At 34.3% G+C, this 20,540-nt stretch overlaps 1 protein-coding gene across 1 annotated transcript in view; it reads right to left on the bottom strand.

Moving 5' to 3' along the window:
• LOC138307244 (transcription factor IIIB 50 kDa subunit-like) overlaps positions 1–16,055 on the bottom strand; it is a 28,936-nt gene extending 12,881 nt beyond the window's left edge. Inside the window, exons 1-5 of the transcript XR_011205952.1 lie at positions 14,968–16,055; positions 14,150–14,268; positions 3,028–3,175; positions 2,624–2,787; positions 105–347 (exon numbers count right to left, since the gene is read on the bottom strand). The gene's annotated coding sequence lies outside the window, so the exon portion shown is untranslated. The remainder of the gene's footprint in view (positions 1–104; positions 348–2,623; positions 2,788–3,027; positions 3,176–14,149; positions 14,269–14,967) is intronic.
• Between the last annotated feature and the right edge of the window lie 4,485 nt (positions 16,056–20,540).

The raw sequence follows: 20,540 nt of genomic DNA, 5'->3' as shown, positions 1-20,540 counted from the left end.
ATGTGTTTATTGTTCTTATTCTTTACTTCAATATAAATAGAAATAGCGTGGGGTACCATAATCAACTATATATATGGTGCAAAATCAATGTAATTTATACCTACCGTTTTGTCGAATTTCTGTTTTCCCATCAGTCCATCGGCAGCCCCACAACGATCCTGATTGAACTTTAATAAATTGTTGAGTAACATAATCGTATGCAACGTCGACGTCACTGCCGTATAACCCATAAATATCATTACATGGATTGGCCGTGTTGATGTAGCCAGACATCGTCAATGGATTTGTAATGGAGAATGTATTTGACCATTCTATCGTGCCTCGTTTTAGAAAGAAATCTTGGACAACTGAAAGGAAATCAACGTAAATAATTATTTTGCAAAGATTTTCATGTACACATTATTTTTCGGCTAATTATAAGTTTTCTTTTTTTACATGAAATCTTTAGTGCTGAGATTTTCGGTTAAAGAGATACGTCTAAATGACTGATAATTTTAAATGTTCTGTTTAACACGTTTATTTAACCTTTCTATCTCTCTTTTCTCATTCCGATCTTGATTCTAAGTAAGAATAATTTGATAATGCAGATATCGATATTACTTATTGTCAAATTGTTACGAAATGAATAATAGAGTTAGTGTATATCTTAAATATTTGACCTCATTTTTTATTTTATCTTATAAGAAACATAAAGAAACATTATTTTGTCGCTGTATAGATATGTTGTCATTTTTTCTAACAGGTCTAATTTTCTTGCATTTTCCACGCAGATTTCAGATCTCTATAGAAAAATGTGTGTTCTCGAACTAGTTTTTGAGATATTTGAGCTTGAAAGATACCACCCATACAAATTTGCTTGCCGAAAAAAGAAACAAATCATAACAAATATGTTTTCTGTAATATTAGAGTTAATGTAGTCTCAATCCTGTTGATATTTTGTCCTTAATTTCTAACGATAGAACAATATACAAAATTATTGTATTTTTACAAATGCAAACTATTTTCGTTATTTCCGAGGATCGTTTCTGTACGTAATTACCATGTTTTGCCATATTTTCGCCCCCCAAAAAAATCAATGAATAGACAGAAAAGGAAATGAAAACTCATGTCAATTTCACGATATTTGTATAAGAAATGCCCAAGGTAATACATTTTTCAAATATAATATAAATACATGGGGTCCTTGACTAAATATTTACAATTTTGTAAGATTAACGTTTGTAACTCACAACCCTACCTCCATTTCATCCAGGGCTTAGATGGGTCATATTTGACTATTTAAAAAAAAAAAAAAACAGCTACATAAGTTCATATGTGTTTGTCATATCATATATGGTTTATGTCTCTTTATTTTTATGATTTTTTTCCAAATTTTGTGTTTTAAGGAAATCCGTAGGTGTTTTTTTTTTAGATTTCTAGTATTTTAGTCCGGACCGATTTTTTCTCATTATTTATGCACATATTGTTACTTCCGGTTTGAAAATATATTCCCATTTACAACAGAGACCGGAAAAACCTTAGAGATAACATCTTATATTCACTTCATTGCTTTAATTTGATTTATTTTTGAATTATTTTATTCAATATTACATGTAGACAATTTTAACCTTTTGAAAAAATAGGAATAAATAATTGTCGAATATCAATATAAATAATAATAAATAGGACAAAAAGTGGAATGTCGTAGCGTATCGGAAACCATTCTAGAATTCAAAACAACAACCTCGGCAACTTCCGGTTTAGCGTCATACGAATTGGCGAGATTTTCAAAAGAATGAACCTACCTTATGGACCAGTTGCAATACAATTCAACTTGTGTATAAAGACCACCTGGCTATAAAGACAATTTTCCTCTGTCATTTTAGTGGTCTTTATAAACATATTTGACTATATATGTATATAAAATAAAAAAAACTGGTTTTTTTAGCGCACGCACGGTTTCTAGACGACTCTTCAAAATGTTAATTAAAACAGAGATTATGACGTAATTTTATGACGTCTTATCACTACCATTTGTTTTCTGATTTTATTTTGTAATCTCCGTTTGAAAAACTCTGTTATAAAAACATATACATGTTAGTTACTTTCAATATTAGGAATACTTCCCAATATCAGCACCTGTTATGAGTGATAGGAATAGATATTTAGCAATAATGAAATGCATCTTTGCTGAGGTCTATATTGTGTTGTACCGGCCTGGTAGAATTAAATCATGACCGAGGACGTAGTTCGAGGTCATTATGTGATATTCCACCATGTCGGTATCTGGAACCTAAAGAAAGGTGATTGATTTGTGTAATGATATTGTAATTGTTTCAAAGACGGTTCATGCTATATATTAAAGCCATACATGAAGAATGGTTGGACTCTATCTTCTCTAAAAACTCAACCTTGGGAAATTGTGACATCACAATATGAATAATGTGTGTTAAACTCAGACTCAAGTATCGCCCTTTATGAGACAGTGAAGTATAGCCTATGAGAATTGTGGAAAATCAGAGCATATATAATATTTATGTATAATGTGTGGTGAGACTATATAATTTGCGAAATAGTGTGCATAACGCACGACCATATTATACTAGTCATTGATCTTATATAGTAAGGCTAGCTCCTACAATACCTTTGTGTCCTGAGCATCGTAGTTCAGCCCGGTGACAGTCTAGTGTAGAGGAATAACTGATATTGCATTGTGATAATTCGATTTCATCACCATAACAGTCAAAGTGAAATGGCCAATTGGAATATGCAGATACACTTATAGTAAAGGTTGCCTTCGCGCCTTCGCTGTGAACAAAGTTGATTGATATGGATTAACAATGAACTATCATATATGAAACGCTGTTACGGGAACAAAATTTCGCTTATTCTATTAACTGTGATATTTAATCAAATTAAGCATGTTATGGAAGGATTCTACTTTTACTAAAGATTATTTTGTTTTTAAATTATTCAATAATAATCTCTACAATATACAGTCACACCTGTCAATAGAGACCGCCAGAGAAAAAAAAAAATTTTACAAACCCTGAGTATCCTAACATCCGACACGCCACTGCAGCATCAGCATCGTCCCATCCGGCAGCACAGAGAGGATGCCAGTCTATACCATTAGAGATCGACACCCGTCCTTCATTCGGCTTTACACCATATATGTTTAAATACACACTCTGACCTATGTAAAAATATAAATGGTACAATGATTACTTCTGATTGATACCATGTTATTATTCATACATATTCAGACTTAAATGAAAAGTAAATTATGGTGTAATTTGCTCCTGTCTGATACTGTAAAGAAATGTTTCACAGATTGTCAAATCCACAGGGATCTGAGAATTAGTTACAGATTATATAATCATGGACCCACCATTTTTAGCATTTAAGAGCTCTAGATAAAAAAAAACGATAAAAATCACACTCTACATGGTACTATATACGAGAAGGGTGGAAAGCTGACAGACTCAAAATGTCTAACCCGTCTACCTTTAGCGGCTATAAAAACACATTTCTAGCACATCGTCATAAAAACGGTTACTACCGTTGGAAAGAGCGATAATTTTCCTTTCGAAATCATCCTACACATCTGTACAAAGTGCCGTCATTAAGACGGTATAAGCCACATTATGACAAACACCTTAAACGGCAGCTAATCAATATTCACGGTGGCCGATCCGGATAAAATATGCATGCTGCAATCTCGTTGGCTGGCTATATAAAGGCTCTCTTCTCGGGACGCATCGTAGTTTATCTGTGGCGTCAGCTACGCAGCAGAGACACATCGAAAAAGGGAAGATTGCAGCATAGGCCGGTGGTTGTTTCAGAAATCAATATTATTTGATTTAAATCATGCTTGCTCGTTTTCTCGTTTTCACCTATATGCAGACGTGCCGGATTTTCTTGTTAATGGAGAAAATCATAACAGATGTGATGTAGACTTGTATAGTCCTAAAAGTTTACATTGAAAATTGATTATAAATAATCGACAATAATTTCTCGAAATTCTATGTAATTTTTTTTGAAAAATCTCTAAATTAATATTTACAGTGAAAATATAGATAGGCCAAGTGCATCCACTGTGGAATATTTTGTCTAATTTAATGAATGTATTTGAGAATTTAAGTTGTGTGACTTATTATTTTTGAGACTATCCGGATATTTTATTTATTTTGATTAACTTGATGAGTAAATATTTATTTGATCTTCTATAAACCATTTTCTAAAAAGTATGTGGATATTTCATATTTAAAATTTTGCAAAGAATTTGTATTTTTATCAAATGATTATTATTTTATTTGAAACAGATATTTATCATCTTTCAGATAGTTATCAGGTTGTTCAGGCGTTTTGAAGTTCATGTATTAAAGATATCATAATATTTAACGAATATATCAATCTATATATGTGTGTAATATAATTAATGGTGTATTGCAGCACATACTTATACACATCATGTATGAATTTCAAAACCAGTGTTATTTATTTATTCACCTCCCTACTTTAATGGACTTTTCTTCAGTTCTTCACTAGTACTAGACATTGTTTAATTTTGTTTTTGCAGAAAATCAGTTTACGACAGCTGATATTGCCCAGATTAGTGATGATGATGTTGCAGAATTCGTAACTCATAGATATAGATTTCTATTAAGGAAGTACAGACGAGCTCAAGGTTACAGACACAGTGCATATTCTGAACTTAACCAGAGGGAAGAATTGAATTCCAGCACTACCAGCAGTAACGCAGAGATTCAGAATACTGATAATGAAATTAATCAGCCAGCAGTCTCTACATCTCAAAGTTACACGGCAGAACAATTGCTATTGAAGAGACCAAAAAGGAGAGGGTCAACCAACCTCACCGACGCACAAATATATTTCAGTAGCTTTTTAAAAGACTTTGTAAAATGCATTGCTTTGGAAAAGAGCTCCATGTCCTAGCGAAATAAGTGAAAATCAAAGATATTCTTTCTTCAAATGCATTGTTCGTGGTGCTCCTGCATTGGATGCACCTTGTTTTTGGACCAGGTATGGACTCCTCTTGGGAAGTCTCAGGACAATCGCAGAAAGTATTTAAGAGATATAGCTTCAGGAAAAAGCGTACTAAAAATAAAGCAATCTTGTAAAACATGTACAGTTTCTAATCCAACACATTCTGAAACTTCAGAACCAGCTGAAGAAGTAAATATCTTATTAAAAGACTTACTGAAAGTTATTGGCAAAGGAATAGTTTTAAGAAAGAAGTATTTTTTTTCAGAAGTAGTTCTGACCGAAAATTTATCTGAAGAGGACGTCGAATAACCTGTGACAACTTCTAATCAAAACACTCTGAACAAAACATTAATTAAGAAAAAAAAATGCATGGATAACAGACGCTTAGAAACATGAAAAAAATTGAAATCGAAAACATTTACACAAAGATGCAATTAAATGCAAAGAATCTGCAACACAAAAGAAGCGGAAACATCTACAAAAAGTGAGTGCAAAGATTCTGCAACACCAAAGACAGTAGAAACATCTACACAAAGAAAGTGCAAAGATTCTGCAACACAAAAGAAGGCGGAAACATTTATACAAAGTAAGTGCAAATTGAACATGACAGCAACGATAAAGAACATTTGAATTGGTTAATTTTGATCATGGCTCCATATCATCTCAAAACAGAACAGTGAAACAGTTGAAAAGTGAAGCGGATATCATATGTTCTGTTTTTGAGTTGTAAGGTGGAAATTTATACAATGGAATGCACGCTGATACTCTAGATAGTCATGTATCACTTGTCAAAAACTTATTGGTAAAATTAGCCATGGAAGCAGCTCATCTTCCATACATACTTCAAAGGTCAAGGGCTTCGATCACTGGTTAGCTACGTCACGTCGGATGGAAAACTATCCGGTAAGTTTACCTTTCGACATTTTATAAAATAAGCATATAATGAAGTCTTGCTGATGGGGTAATATGTTTAAATCACTCTGAAGGTGAATACTTCTTGTTCAGTTCGAATGTCCCGAATGGTTATTGCATCAATAGAATGCTACTGATATTTATGTCATGTGATCAGGGCTAATTTGGTTATTCGGATTCTCTCGGATATTTTTCTTATGAATTTTTTTTAACTTTAAAATTGACAAAATTAGTTACAAAATAAAAAAACTTACCAGATATAATGCAATTACTAATATTTATCTATATTCTTTAAAGAGTAAATTAAATTTATTAAATACTGTCGAGAAAACTTTCAAACTGTTTTAGAGTTTTATTACACGACCCATTTCTACTTTAGATTCAGCTTATTGTTTTATTAAGATTTTAGCTGTTGTACATGTATACCAGTGTGACATGAACAGAGCTTCAGTTATTGGAAAGGTTAACATTACCAATGTTAAAATTGAACAAAAAAGATATTCATTAAAACCCTGACGTGCGTTTCAAAGTCATGTCATCAGCATTATATTATCATGACACATTTACTGACATGTATGATATAGATGATGAGAAAGAATTTTTCTTAAAATTGCAGTATGCTTTCGAAGACTACAAAATTGTTAATGACTAGTGAAGTTCGAACGGCATGCATTGACTCGGAAGTAAAAATAGACTAACTCTTATAAGAAAATTAAAAACCTCATTTTTATTTTTCAACAAATTATGAACAAATCTTGGCAGGCAGAGGTTGTTGAATTGTTCTCAAATATTTTTTGATTTAATACATTAAATTTTGACAAACTAATATGATATTGCAGTCATATAATATGTGTACTGGGACCCAACAACTAGTCGTGATGGAAAAGTAATCGTGATTGAGGTAGCTGTAGAATTTAATTGTTTGCATCTCACGAAACAGATCATTTCCACATATCAATAATACCATAAAGTATTCACGAACAGCTCTTTCATAGATATTGGCTTCTTTCATTGCCATGATGTTTCAAAACCAATTTATTATCATAGCAAAAATCAAGGCAATGTAAAATGGGTCATCAAAAAAAAAAAATCATGACTATGAAAAATTGAGTTTATGGCCTTGAAAAAAAGAAAAACAATCATTGCCATGACTACGGTCACTTTTAAGTGAATTTTCATAATTGTGATAATTATTGTTGTGCTTTTATGCTAATGAAAGAAAAACATCACAGAAAACATAATGGCAATGAAAAAGGTGTGTGCACTTCATTTTCATAGTCATGAATTCCAGTAATTTCATTGCCTTGAATATTTCCTCCAATTTCACTGCCATGAACTTTTTTCACAACACTGAAAATAATGAAAAAAAATCAAGATCAACAAGAAATCAGGGTGGTGACTAAGGTTGCTTTTCACGACTTATTTTCATGGGTACTTCACACGATTTTCAAGACTTTCATTTCATGGAATTTTTATGGCCACAGTAGTGATAGTTACAACAACCAATCGAAGAATCTTAACGTCATATTTTCAGCGGATGTCGCCATTTTATCACGATGTCTTCGAAGCTGACGTCATTGTTGGATGACATCAAGTCATGACGTCACAATGAATTTCCAGCCAATGAAAAAAGCACTGCAGTTTATACTACACAAGTGATAAGTGTGGAAATATTACACGGGCTTTATCACTTGATACCAGGCGAATAATTTAATAAAAACAATGAAGTGAATGATTGTAAGATATTTTGATTTGAGTTATTTCCCTTGATTTCTGGAAGCTTATAATGATTCTTTAATTAATTAATGACTAATTAATGGGAAGGTCTGGAATATTGAAAATAGTTTATAATTTTACAGTTATGTGTAGGGAAGATATATTGATATATTAATAAGAGGTTGATCACTATTGAAATAAATAAGTATTTAATTATTGAAATTCTGAATAAGTTTTGACCCAGCTGAGTAAGCTGGGGTTCCACTGTTGCTATCACTATGGGGTATACTTTACCGACGTACTGACGAGTATAGGGTAAAGGGGTGTCAGTTCGATACCAAGTGTTCATTAACACAGGGCGACGTGTGGCTTGGTCAATGAAACAAGGTGTGTGATCAGTAGTCAAGTAGACTAGCCATTTATTTGTATATATTGCCGGCACCATTTAGTTTGTGTGATTGAGGGTTGCGCATGCGCGAGTGAAGATGGCGGACTTTTCAACGCTCTCGGTATATTCGAGAAAATTTGATGATTCTAAATGGTTTGTGGTAATAATTTGATATGATATAGTAGTCAGTGTGTGTATAATAGACTTATATTGAACATTGATTGAAATTTTTATTGATTTGTGGAATTGTACGAGTACAAATAGCAAAAAGGATAAGCAGAAGACTTCAGCATTGAGAATAAACATGGTGATCTACTAGCTTGTGAAATGGTGGTTACAGCTATCAAATAACAACAGTATGTAAACTGGAGCTTTAGCATTTATGTAGATTATTTCATAGACATTTTATTGATTGTATCGTTACAATGTTTGTGTGATGATGATAAAACAATATGGCGGTGAACAGAACTCAACTCGACGTTCTACATAAAAAGGGTATATGACGTCAAACTGAACTGTATCAATGAACAGTTAAAGATTAAGCAAATATCTAGAGAAGAATACGCTTGGGAATCCAACTATTGGATCCAGAACCAGGAAATTAATCCTAGTGGGCGACAGTTAAGCAGTTAGACTTGAAAGGCACTGTATAGATATAACACTTAAGAACGGCATAAAGTGGCAATGCCGTGCAGGAAGGACGACAGCAGTGGCGGTAAATCACATAGTGGAAAATGCGGAGGCAGATACTAGGGAGTGTGGACATATTTTGGTGGTTCTCTGGACTGGAACATGTGATCTAACTCAAAAAAGAGGTAAATTCATAGAACTAAGTGGGACACTACCAGAAGATATAGTTAGGCAATTTGAGAGACTGACCGATCTGAAATCCAGGTATGGAGATAAATTGAAAGTGGCTTACTTGGAATGCCCATTCTGCTCCATTATAGAATGGAACAAAAGAACATAGTAATCCATCGTACTAAAAGGACAAACAAGATACTCTGATCGAAAGAATAAAGGAATAAACGGCATCACAGTTCCAAAATTTAGTGTGGATATGGAGAAGAATAGAGATCGTCGTAAAAGAATAATTTACAATCAGTTGCTGGACGGTATACATCCAAATCCTTTGCTTAGCAAGTATTGGGCAAGGAGAATAGGGCTGGTACTGTGGCTAAAGGAGTGCTACGAGAGACAATAGACTGTACTCTCTTAGGTCGTGTTGAGTGGAGATTGCTCCACCACATATCCTAAGAAGTGTAAAGTGCTCTGGATCTGTGAACTGTCAGATATATCTATACCAGCATACAAATTATTATAGTAACCGGAAGTACAATACCAACTATTCAAGTAACACCTATATAGCTAGTTCAAGTTTAGCAATGGCAGGTCGAAATAGTGTAAAAAAGAAGAGAAAGCGAGGAGAAAATATACTGCCCAAAATGTGACACAATCATTACAAACGATGATATGGCCTATTCAATGCGAGGTTTGTGACTTATGGTATTATTTGAAGTGTTAAAAAATCTCCAAGAAACTATATGAAATGTTGGAAACTAATCGTCCGGATGAACTGATGTGGATTTGTAAAGTGTGTAAAGAGAACATCCCCAGATTTGCAGGAATGGAAAATAGCCTTAGACAAATCAAAGAAAACGCTGATGAAAGACTTATTGAAGTAACCAACAAGATAAAAGAGTCGGATCAACAGAAAAGTAGAGAGTTAAATACAATGCTATTCAACCTAAAGGAATCTACCACGGAAAATGTGGCTAGACGAAAAGATCATGATGTGGAAGAGATGAACAAATTAACTGAAGGCCTTGAATTGGGTGATTTGAGATTAAAGCATATCATCAGAATTGGAAAAAGAATTGAAGGGAAAAACAGACCAACCAAAATTATATTTGAGACTAAATCAGAAAGGAGAAAACTCTTCGAGAAAAGCATCAACATCAACGACATAAAAAACAAGGACTTAAAGGACGTAATAGTCACCAGGGTTTACACTCCACAGCAAAGAGAGGACAATCGGAAATTAAGGGATGAATTAAACAGGAGGAAAGCAAATGGAGAGAACGTTATGATTAAAGGAAACAAAGTAGTGGCCAGATTGACAACTAAACAAGATTCGCCTATAGCTAACGATCGTACAAAGAAGCCAAACCAACAGATAAAAACAACGCACTGTCACAGGATAGGAAAAGTACACCAAGATATGGAGCAGAATAGAAGAGAGCGCTAAACATAGAACTGATAGAACAAGTCTGGAAACCCCGCATCTGTTGAGTAGAGATTGCTCTACCACAGAGCTGGTTTCAGAAGACTTAGAATGTAATCATGACAGCACTTTCTCAGCGTACTACAACACGAATCAGGGAATTTATCAGAACATAATGTTAACAGGGCAACGATTACACCTAGGCTTACAGCAGCGGGTCAGCGAGATATGGTAATGGATGAATGCTAGGAAGCCAGTTTTAATCATTCCAAAGTTTTAAAGATATTTTACATGGACAGCTTGCTAAACAAAAGGTCAGAACTTCAATCAATTATTAGTATCGATACACCGGATATTGTGGCGTTAACAGAAATTCTACCAAAAAACAATCCAGGAAACTTGGACAGTAGTGAATTCAGCATTCCAGGTTACGACATGTTTCAAATAGTCTCTCAGAGGGTCGAGGAGTTATAATATATATCAAGACCAATCTACACGGATAAATGGAGGAGGAATTAATGAATCTTGACTTCAAGGAAATGGTATGGTGTAATCTACGAACAAGCAAAGCAGAAAATCTACTAATTGGATGTGTCTATAGGAGTCCAACATGTACAAATGAAAATTCCAGAGAACTATTACTCGTAATAAACGAGGCATGTAAAAAAACCATTAAAGTTGTTACTGATGGGAGACTAACTACAAGGAAATCAATTGGCTAACTGAGACAACATCTGAGAACACGGATTCATTATAACAGAAACTTTTAGATTGTGTTCAGGACAATTTTCTGCATCAACATATTGCAGAATGTACCAGATTTAGGCATGGAAACACACCATCAACTTTAGATTTGGTTTTAACACAAAAAGAATCAATGATTGATGAAATTTCAATTGGAGCACCTCTAGGAAAAAGTGACCACTCTATTATAACATTCAATCTAAATACAACAATGGAGCAAGAATCAAATCCCTCTGACAAAATATTTAGCTTCTACCGCGGCGATTATGTCAAGTTGACTCAAGAACTTGAGAAAGTTGACTGGGAAGAAATGAGCAGAATGAATATACAGGAATCATGGGTTTATTTTGCTGACAACATTATAAAGTGTATGGAGATATGTATACCAGTATACACAATTAAACCTGGGAGACCAAGAAATCCATGGATGAACTCAACTGTAATTAAAGAGGTAAAGAGAAAAAAGAAAGAATGGTATAGATACAGAGGAAACAAAACAGATCAAAACCTGGAAAGCTACAGAAAAGCACGGAACGAAGCAACTAAAATTCAACGACAAGCAGTTAGAGGATACGAACAGAAACTATCCAGTGAAATAAAATTGAACCCAAAAACCTTCTGGATATACATCAAAAAGAAGACAAAAACAAAATCAGGCTTATCAACTTTAGAGTCTGAAGATGGTCAATCAATAACAAAAGATGCTGAAAAGGCTGAATTACTTTACAACTGTTTCATCAAGGTGTTTACAAGAGAAAATCTACAAGACATCCCTTCAATTCAGGAACGGAATGATGGTATAGAGCTGAGTCATAATGTGCCATTATATGGAAATGTTAAATATTTAGAAAATTAACTTTATGTATAATTCAATGAATACACTTAGTCTATTATAGTTACACATATAGCCTTAGACATCAGGTTGCAGTGACCAGATGGTTATAGTCGGTTATTCAACAGATCAGGTAGTTTTGCCTTGTAGCTATCATGACCAAGCTTATTCGTGACAAGAAGTGGTCAGATTACTTAAATAGGATATGTACTCTGACATTTATTATAAAACTGATTGATGTTGAATGTCCATGTATCTCTATATAAACCAATATTTCGAAAGGTAACAGAGTCGCTCTTAAGGACTCCACGAATAAACACCAGAAGCTACCAACCCGTGTTTGAATCCTACATATACACACCACTACAGAACATACAACAAAACGTACAGAACTTCTACATTTCAATATACAAATAACCGAAGAGTGCTTAAAAAGTTAAACCAACTTGATACGTCAAAAACACCTGGACTCGACGGAATCCATCCAAAAGTTTAATATGAAGCAAGATCGGTAAGACCAGTTGGCCTCACCTGTATTTGTTGTAAATAAATGGAATCAATCATAAGGGACAGTGGAATGGACCATTTGGAACGTCACCACCTACTAAATAACTACCAGTATGGATTCCGGAAAGGTCGAACTACAACATTACAGCTGCTTCAAGTTTTGGATGATATAACCAAGAAATTAGATAACGGTAATACAGTTGATATGTTATACTTGGACTATCAGAAGGCCTTTGACACAGTGCCTCACCAAAGACTTCTAAGAAAATTAAAAACTTTTGGCATCTTTGGAAATGTGCATAACTGGATAACAGATTTCTTAAAGGATAGAAAACAACAAGTAAAGGTAAATGGAGATACTTCTTGGTTGGTCGAAAGTGACAATAGGTGTCCCTCAGGGCAGTGTCTTAGGACCAGTTTTGTTCCTGATGTACGACCTACCAAACAGCATAGAAACTAACACCAAGATGTTTGCCGACGATACGAAGATATACGATGTGTGCAACAGTGAATCAGATATTCAAAAACTCCAGAAGGATTTGGATAATCTATCCGACTGGTCAAGAAATTGGCAATTATAATTTAATGCTGGGAAATGTAAGTCGGTCCATTTCGGTCATCATAATATGAAGCATGTGTACAAAGCAACCAGGAGAAAGATTTGGGAGTATTGTTTGACAGTGAACTAAAATTCAGTTTACACGTGGCAGAGAGTGTGAAAAAGGCAAATAGATTAGTCGGATTACTGAAGAGATCATTCATGTATATGGATAAGGAAATGTTAAATCCATCATTCGGCCCCATTTGGAGTATGCTGTGTCTGTGTGGAACCCTATGTACAAAAAAGATGAAAGAGCAATAGAAAATGTGCAACGGCGGGCAACAAAAATTGTAAGATCAATTAAGGATTATTCTTACCCAGAACGTCTACATTATCTGGGACTTCCGTCACTACAATACAGACGAAAAAGGTACGACGTCATTCAAGTATATAGTATTCTCAAAGATATTGATAATTCAGGGAAGGATATATTTGATTTTGTGGAAAACAACAGGACAAGGGGAAACAACTCCAAAATTAGGCAGCAACACTCTAGGTTGAACTGCAAAAAAAAACTCATTTGGTGTCCGAGTTATCAAAGACTGGAATAGCTTACCAAATGAAGTTTCAAATGCACCATCACTGAACATCTTCAAGTCAAGGCTTAACATTCACTGGAGAGGAATGGCAATTAAATTCAACCCTAACTGCTGTTGATACAGAAAGGTGACTTTTTTAAATGAAGTTCAGCAGAAACAATTAGATTTATAAGTGGAAATGTGAACTTGCAAGACGTGTTTTTTATTTGTACATACACTACTACAAAGAGTCAATTGGAACATTTTAACCATAGTAAAGACATTAGTGATTTTAACCATTGCGCATGCGCAACCCTGAACGCATTGATGAAGAAAGTGTCAAGGTGGTCAAGAAGCTTACAGCTTAAACAGACCGAGGATCAGGTATATCAGGTATAACAGTGTTTGGGTCCAAGATATAACATGGTAACGGACCGTACCACAGTAATGGCAGCACATAGCAGCAGTAAGCATACTCGGTCGCCCGACCGTTACATCAATATCATACATAGCATTATACGCGCATAGAATTATCTGCTTTTAAGGGGTTTATAGTGTCGCCTGCTTATGTTTATATGGAACATGTATTTGCTAAAGTTTTGAAATATTTCACGATCATAAATAAATTAATTTTATTACATACACAAAAATTATTTCTACAAATTAAACGATAAATAATACAATACAAAATGTGCTATTGAATAAGCCCTGCACTTACATGTGGGTTCTAAATCAGAGCCTCCGTTAAAGATGTAGCTGTTAGATCGTTGACTTGGCGCATGAAAAGGTCCGAAATAACCACCACATTTTCCATTTTGTTCCAATCGAATTACACCACTGAAAAGTAACCATCCATAAGCAAAAGGCAAAATACAAACACATTTCAGAAAATAAAACATTTCAAAAAATCAGCTGCAGATTTGTACGGATTCTCTGAAATACCTCAGAAGAAAAGTACAATTTGTGTTTGGGACGGGAAAATATCAATAAATGCTTACTTCGACTGATTTGTGAGGATAACATGAGGTTTACTGACCAAAGGAGATATTTAGGAACAGCTTAGTTTAGCACTGTCAACTTGGCAGAATATTGTCTGATTATATTTGCTCCATACTAAAAATGTCGTCACAATAGAAAATTTCAGAATCTCAGAGGTAGAAGACAGTGTAGCGACTGATAAAAACAGTATCATATACGTTCATACCAGCTTCACATTTGATAATTATATATTTCATAAGTTATATGTAAAAGTGCGATTCTCACTCTATTACGCAATTTTCATGTATGGACATGGGACTTGCAGTCTTCAAACTTATTTAAAATGGCAGATCATTACCATGCAGTGTGATTGCAAAATGAAAACGTTCAAGTATAAGAGAAGGAATCTTATAGTTAATACCTGAATATTTATCTATTGAAGTATAGTTATCTCATCATTTGGAAAGCAATAATTCCTGATAGGTTTCATATTTAGGCTTTACTTCCCTCGATTCCGTACTATCGATTCCCTCGGTTTAAGAAGTAACTTTAACTTACAAGCCTGATATACACCACAGCCATTCTCCAAGTAAGTAGATATAGAAGCAGCTAGGAACACCTTGATATATCTCCGGTAGCTTAGTACCATTTCCCAAACTTCTCGATATTCCCTCCACACGTGTATCCTTCCAGAAAACAATGTCAGCTGAAAAGTACTTATTAAATCACGTATATTATCGTCCAGATAACAGTGAATACATATTATTTCGTTCGCATTGCTTCACAATATCACATGGTATTTTGTACCAATGTTTGAGGACTCATACACATAATGAAATACTTTCTTGTGTACAGTGAACTGCGTTCAAGCGTCCGGATTAGACTCCTCCCTCAAATGTTGTAACATTCTGTAACGACAGCCAATGAAAACTCTGGAAAATTGCCTCGATTGGTTAGACTCCATGTGGTGTAGCGTAAACAATGTTGACTTCAAAGGGATCTACCGATTTGACTTGGTCACATCTTTGTACCAAATATTTGTTAGCATACATTTCTAGATATAAAGGTTTCAAACATGTTTTTAAGTCAATCGTACCGTATATGATCATCAAAGATAACAACACTATATCTTGACAGCTTCGTAAAACGTTCCCTTGAACATACACGGTTGCAGCTGTATACATTTTATACATGTATAAGACCAAAATATATCTGTTTAGGGTTACATTGTCAAAAACATACGGCCGATAGGTAGGGATTCTTTTTATATAAATATTTTTTGTCAAGTTCAGGTGCAATAGCGAGCTGTTTACTAAACACATGTGGACCCTATTTATTAATAAAATGATTAAACATTAGTGTCTTTCACTCTTGACTATGATTTGACAAAGTAAGAAGTATTACATGTAACAGCTCAGATTGGCATCGAGTTAAGCTATTAATAGGAGTATCCTTTTAGGTACAAAAATAGGGTCGGTCGGGTAACCCTAAATAAAAAAAAATCTGGCCTAATGAAGATGTTTCATCCGGAATTTCAAGAAAGCATAATTTAACGTTTGGAATGCATATATATACATGCATATATGTACATGTATAAAGTACATTTGTAACGACTCTCTGGCTCCTGTGATTTCAAATACGATACATTTAGTATTGTAAAGCTAAGATACCAAATTTCTACTCACTTTAACCTAGCTGTGATTATGGCTATGAGTACATGTAGATCATGATTATATACATGCATGTAATTCTGCTTTTATTTTACGATTTTCTGTACCAAATTGTTGCGGTATTATTAATTGAAATTGCGTAAGTTTGTGAATGTGTAACAACTAGATCCGAAAGGCAATTCCGGACGCTTGAACGAATTTCACTGTAATGCTCTTGCCGGTCTATAGTCGATAATCCACGAGAAGCAAATTACACCATTGCCATAGGATTAAAATAAACGAAGTAAAAGAGACTGATTCCCTATTTGGTAATACCTCGATTGTGAAATATTTGCGTATGGCATCGGTATGTATCAATTTTGATGAGCGGTATGAGACCTTGGTATCTTTTCAGTTGGGAGTAGGAAATCGTCTAAATCTAAAATCGCATTTATTAACTCGTTTCAAACGTAAACTTGCTACACGCAAATTGTTATTACATTATCGATTCTTGTGCATATAAATGTTTATTCGAACGGGTGACTCCTTTACCGATTCCTGCGGTCGTATTATTGCATTCAGTAAGCCATGAATAACAAAAAACAATTTACCAAAAGTTATAAATCTATCAAATAGAAAGTTGAATTCGGTAGAATAAGAAGTATTAAGTAAGTGCTTAAAATTTTGTCCTATAGCTAAACCAAATGCTTCAGAGCTTAAACATGAAGTTTATCAATTTTGTCGTAGATTAAGATTAAGTGAGAAATTCTTTTCAAATGATGAAAACAATGTGAGGATGACGATTATTTGGTACGTAATAAGTCTAATTGGAACCCACCTAAGAGTGAAAATCATCACTTAGAAGAAAGTATGGAAGCATTTAAAAAAACAACCTTTGGTGCCTCGTAAAGCTAAAAGCAATTTTTCTTATAAGCAGACAAAATATTTGAAATCTTTAGCTGATGATAAGTCTATTGTTATCAAGGAGGCAGATAAAGGCGGAACAGTTGTGATTATGAATAGCGATTTTTATTGTAACAAAGTATCAGAGATGTTATTAAACAATGAGTTCTATTCTGAAACTACAGAACACGCTGATATGGACACTAATGACATGATATCAGACCTTGTTAATAATCGATCAGTTGGATTATCAGATACAGAGAAAGATAACTTGACAAAGTTTGACAGTTAAACATGCTATTTTTATAGTCTCCCCAAAATTTACAAAAGTGTTGAAATATCGAATGCTATCAGAGAGCAGAATTATGAATTTATTGGCATAGGGAATTCGAATGATTTGAAATTTCGTCCGATTGTTGGTGGTTCTGAAGGTGATACTCAAAGGCTTAACCATTTTTTGGACCTTATACTTAAACCCCTTTGTTCTTCAGTCAAAAGTTTCATAAAAGAAGATTTTGATTTTTTATCTCATTTACCTACTAATACTGAACCAGGTTCAAAACTGGTACCATTTAATGTCCTCAACCTTTATACAAATATTCCCGTTGACTTAGGAAAGGAAGCCATAAAGTTTTGGCTCAGGAAATGTCCAGAAAAGATTGATTCTCGATTTGATGAATACTTCATTCTGGAATCATTAAACATTATGCTAAACAAAATGTATTTTACTTTAATGGTAAATTTTATCAACAGATCAAAGGAACTGCTATGGGAACCAAATGTCCACCAACATATGGAACTCTGGTTCTGGGCTATCTCAAAGAAAAGTTGTATGGAAAACTAAAAAAAACAGTGAAGGCACAGATTATTGCGATTTTCTAAAACTAAACTTCTGGAGATTTTTGGATGATTGTTTTATAATATGGCCTCCGGAAAATAAGCATAGAGAATTTCCCTAAAGAACTTAATTCTTTACACAGGGACATAGATTTTACTATTGAATGTAGTCATGATTCATTTCCATTTTTGGATGTTTTGGTCAAGAAGATGGCCATATTTCAACTGATATTTATTCAAAACCTGCCGATTCTCATAATTATCTTTTTACTCAATTCATCCAAAGCATATAAAGGTAAATATACCTTTAAATTTAGCTTCTAGGTTGGTTACCATCGTTAGCGACAGCAATGTACTAAACAGAAGATTGAATGACCTTTCTTGATTTTTAAAATCATGTAATTATCCTGAAGAAATCATAATAAATGGTTTTAGGAAGGCTCGAAATAGAGGGCCCTTAACTGGTCAAGTACATACTTATAGTGTGGAGCGGAAAAAGGACATTGATTCCGTTTGTATCCACAGTTAATCCAAACAATTTTGATATGTTTCCAATTATCAAACGTATGAAAAACTATATGAGAACGGATGATAAGATGAAACAGATATTTGAAAACAACACAATCAATAATAGCAAACGACAACCTAAAAACCTCAAAAGACTGTTATGCTCTTTAGTCCAGGTGCCAAATGGTGATTTTCCACCCAACCTAAAAAAAATAGTTCGCATAAAATGTTTTTGCACAGAAATGTTCTTTAACATGTCCTCCATCAGAAACTGGATGATGCCACCGTGGCATCATTGGGGAAATTGAAATATTCAAGATGGCGGACAAGATGGTTGACAAAATGCAACATTGATATATTTCAATCCTAATTTGATATTCTTGCTATAAAATCATCAATTCTTTATGCTCTTCGATAAAATTTTGTGTACATATTTGTCATAATGTCATTGAACAGAATTCTTAATATAATAAAGTTAACTCTTGTAATTAATGTTTAATTAATAAGTTAATTAACATAATTTTTAAATAGGTTATTGTATGATAAAATTGCTTTGATTCATTAGTTATTACATGTAGATTGGTATTTTGTGTGGTTTTGTTTAAGACAATATTTTACATTTCGCTGGTTTCGGTGTCTATAGCGTTTTAATTCTACCTTTTTGCCCATTACATGATCATAAAAGGCGACCTTTGGGGCTTTATATATTCTTTTCTTCCTAACGTCTTCCTTGACACCACCTCACTTTTGGCCGCCTTAAGTTGACCGTTTAGAAAGGCTCTGGGAACTATAACTTGCACGAGACACGTCTCTTTACTGTAAACGTACTTATTTTAGCGGTATTGAACCATCGAACTGCGTTATTTTATATCTGCGACGATAAATAATAATTTACAGATGTTCGCCTTGCGCTACAATACGTATGCTTTTTACAGAATACACATGTACATTGTTTCTGCTCTTGCTTAGCATTCAACAGAAAGAGAGTGAGACGACTTTTATACATGTAGCCGATGTCAGTATATATGACCGACTGTGATGTTCTCCCATTGTATTTGGCAACATGTTTCAGTGAGAATGCATTGAAATGTTTCCACCATTAAAAAAGGCACTCTTGATCATATCACAGCCACCCGAAAAAAAGGCATCCAACAAAGCAACATATGTAAGGTAGACCGTTCTTAAAATGACATTTTCTGTGAAAAGGGCATTATACGTAATCAACCAACCAACACTTTTAATATTTACAGATTTTCTTCTATCCAAAATGGAATTACCCATTCAGTAGTCATTTTGAAAGATATAGGAATAACCTCATGTGATTTTTAGCAATATAACTAATCTTATTATAATTATTGGTAAGATGACATGTTCAGTCGTACCTTGTGAATTTGTTCTGCAGGTAGGGTGTAAGTATTTAGTATTGTACCTGCTGCACCTATTTCATGATCGTAAAAGGCGACTAAGTGTATGATCTTATCTTTTATCTTCTTCCTAACTGACGTCTGACTTCTAACGTCTCCCTTGACAACGCCTCACTTTGGGCTTTCGGTTGAGCACTCGTCCCTGTGAGAAAGGTTCTGGGTTTGGTCCCTTGGCGGAGACACACAAAAGTCTGTAAAAGTGGTAGTTTCTGCTCCTGCTTAGTGCTCAGCATACCGGGAGTGGGACGAGTGGTTCGTCCGTAGACAGTATAATTTGACTGGGAGGGTTGTATTTCTTGGTGTCTTGGTGGCATGCTTCAGTGATAGAACAAAGGGCAAGAGTTCCAAAATTTCCACTATACAAGAAGACACAACACAAATATACCAGTCTCCCAAAACACCATCTCACTTCTTAACGCAATACAGCGCATAGATGAGAGGCCGTCTCAACATAACCCTGCCTGTTAACAGGACGTTACTTTAATCATAATAAAAAAAACACGACAGACAAACTAGTTTATTATGCAATACATCTTTATCATAAAATGAAAATACACACTTCTTGAAATTGATTTTTTTATAAAAAACAAGAATAACTTTTTATTTAAATATAAACATAGTGTATTGCCTAACTATTTGATGGTATAACCTATAATAACGATGTTTTGAATGCTTCAATATGTAATAAGCAGGAGCAGAAACTACCACTTTTTAAAGACTTTGGTGTGTCTCGGCTAGGGGACAGAATCCAGAGCCTTCCTCACAGGGGCGAACGCTCAACTCAAGGCCAAAAGTGAGGCGGTGCCAAGGG

Source organism: Argopecten irradians, chromosome 14, assembly GCF_041381155.1.
Source record: "Argopecten irradians isolate NY chromosome 14, Ai_NY, whole genome shotgun sequence".
Taxonomy (NCBI): domain Eukaryota; kingdom Metazoa; phylum Mollusca; class Bivalvia; order Pectinida; family Pectinidae; genus Argopecten; species Argopecten irradians.
This window is presented reverse-complemented; position numbering and strand designations above follow the sequence as displayed.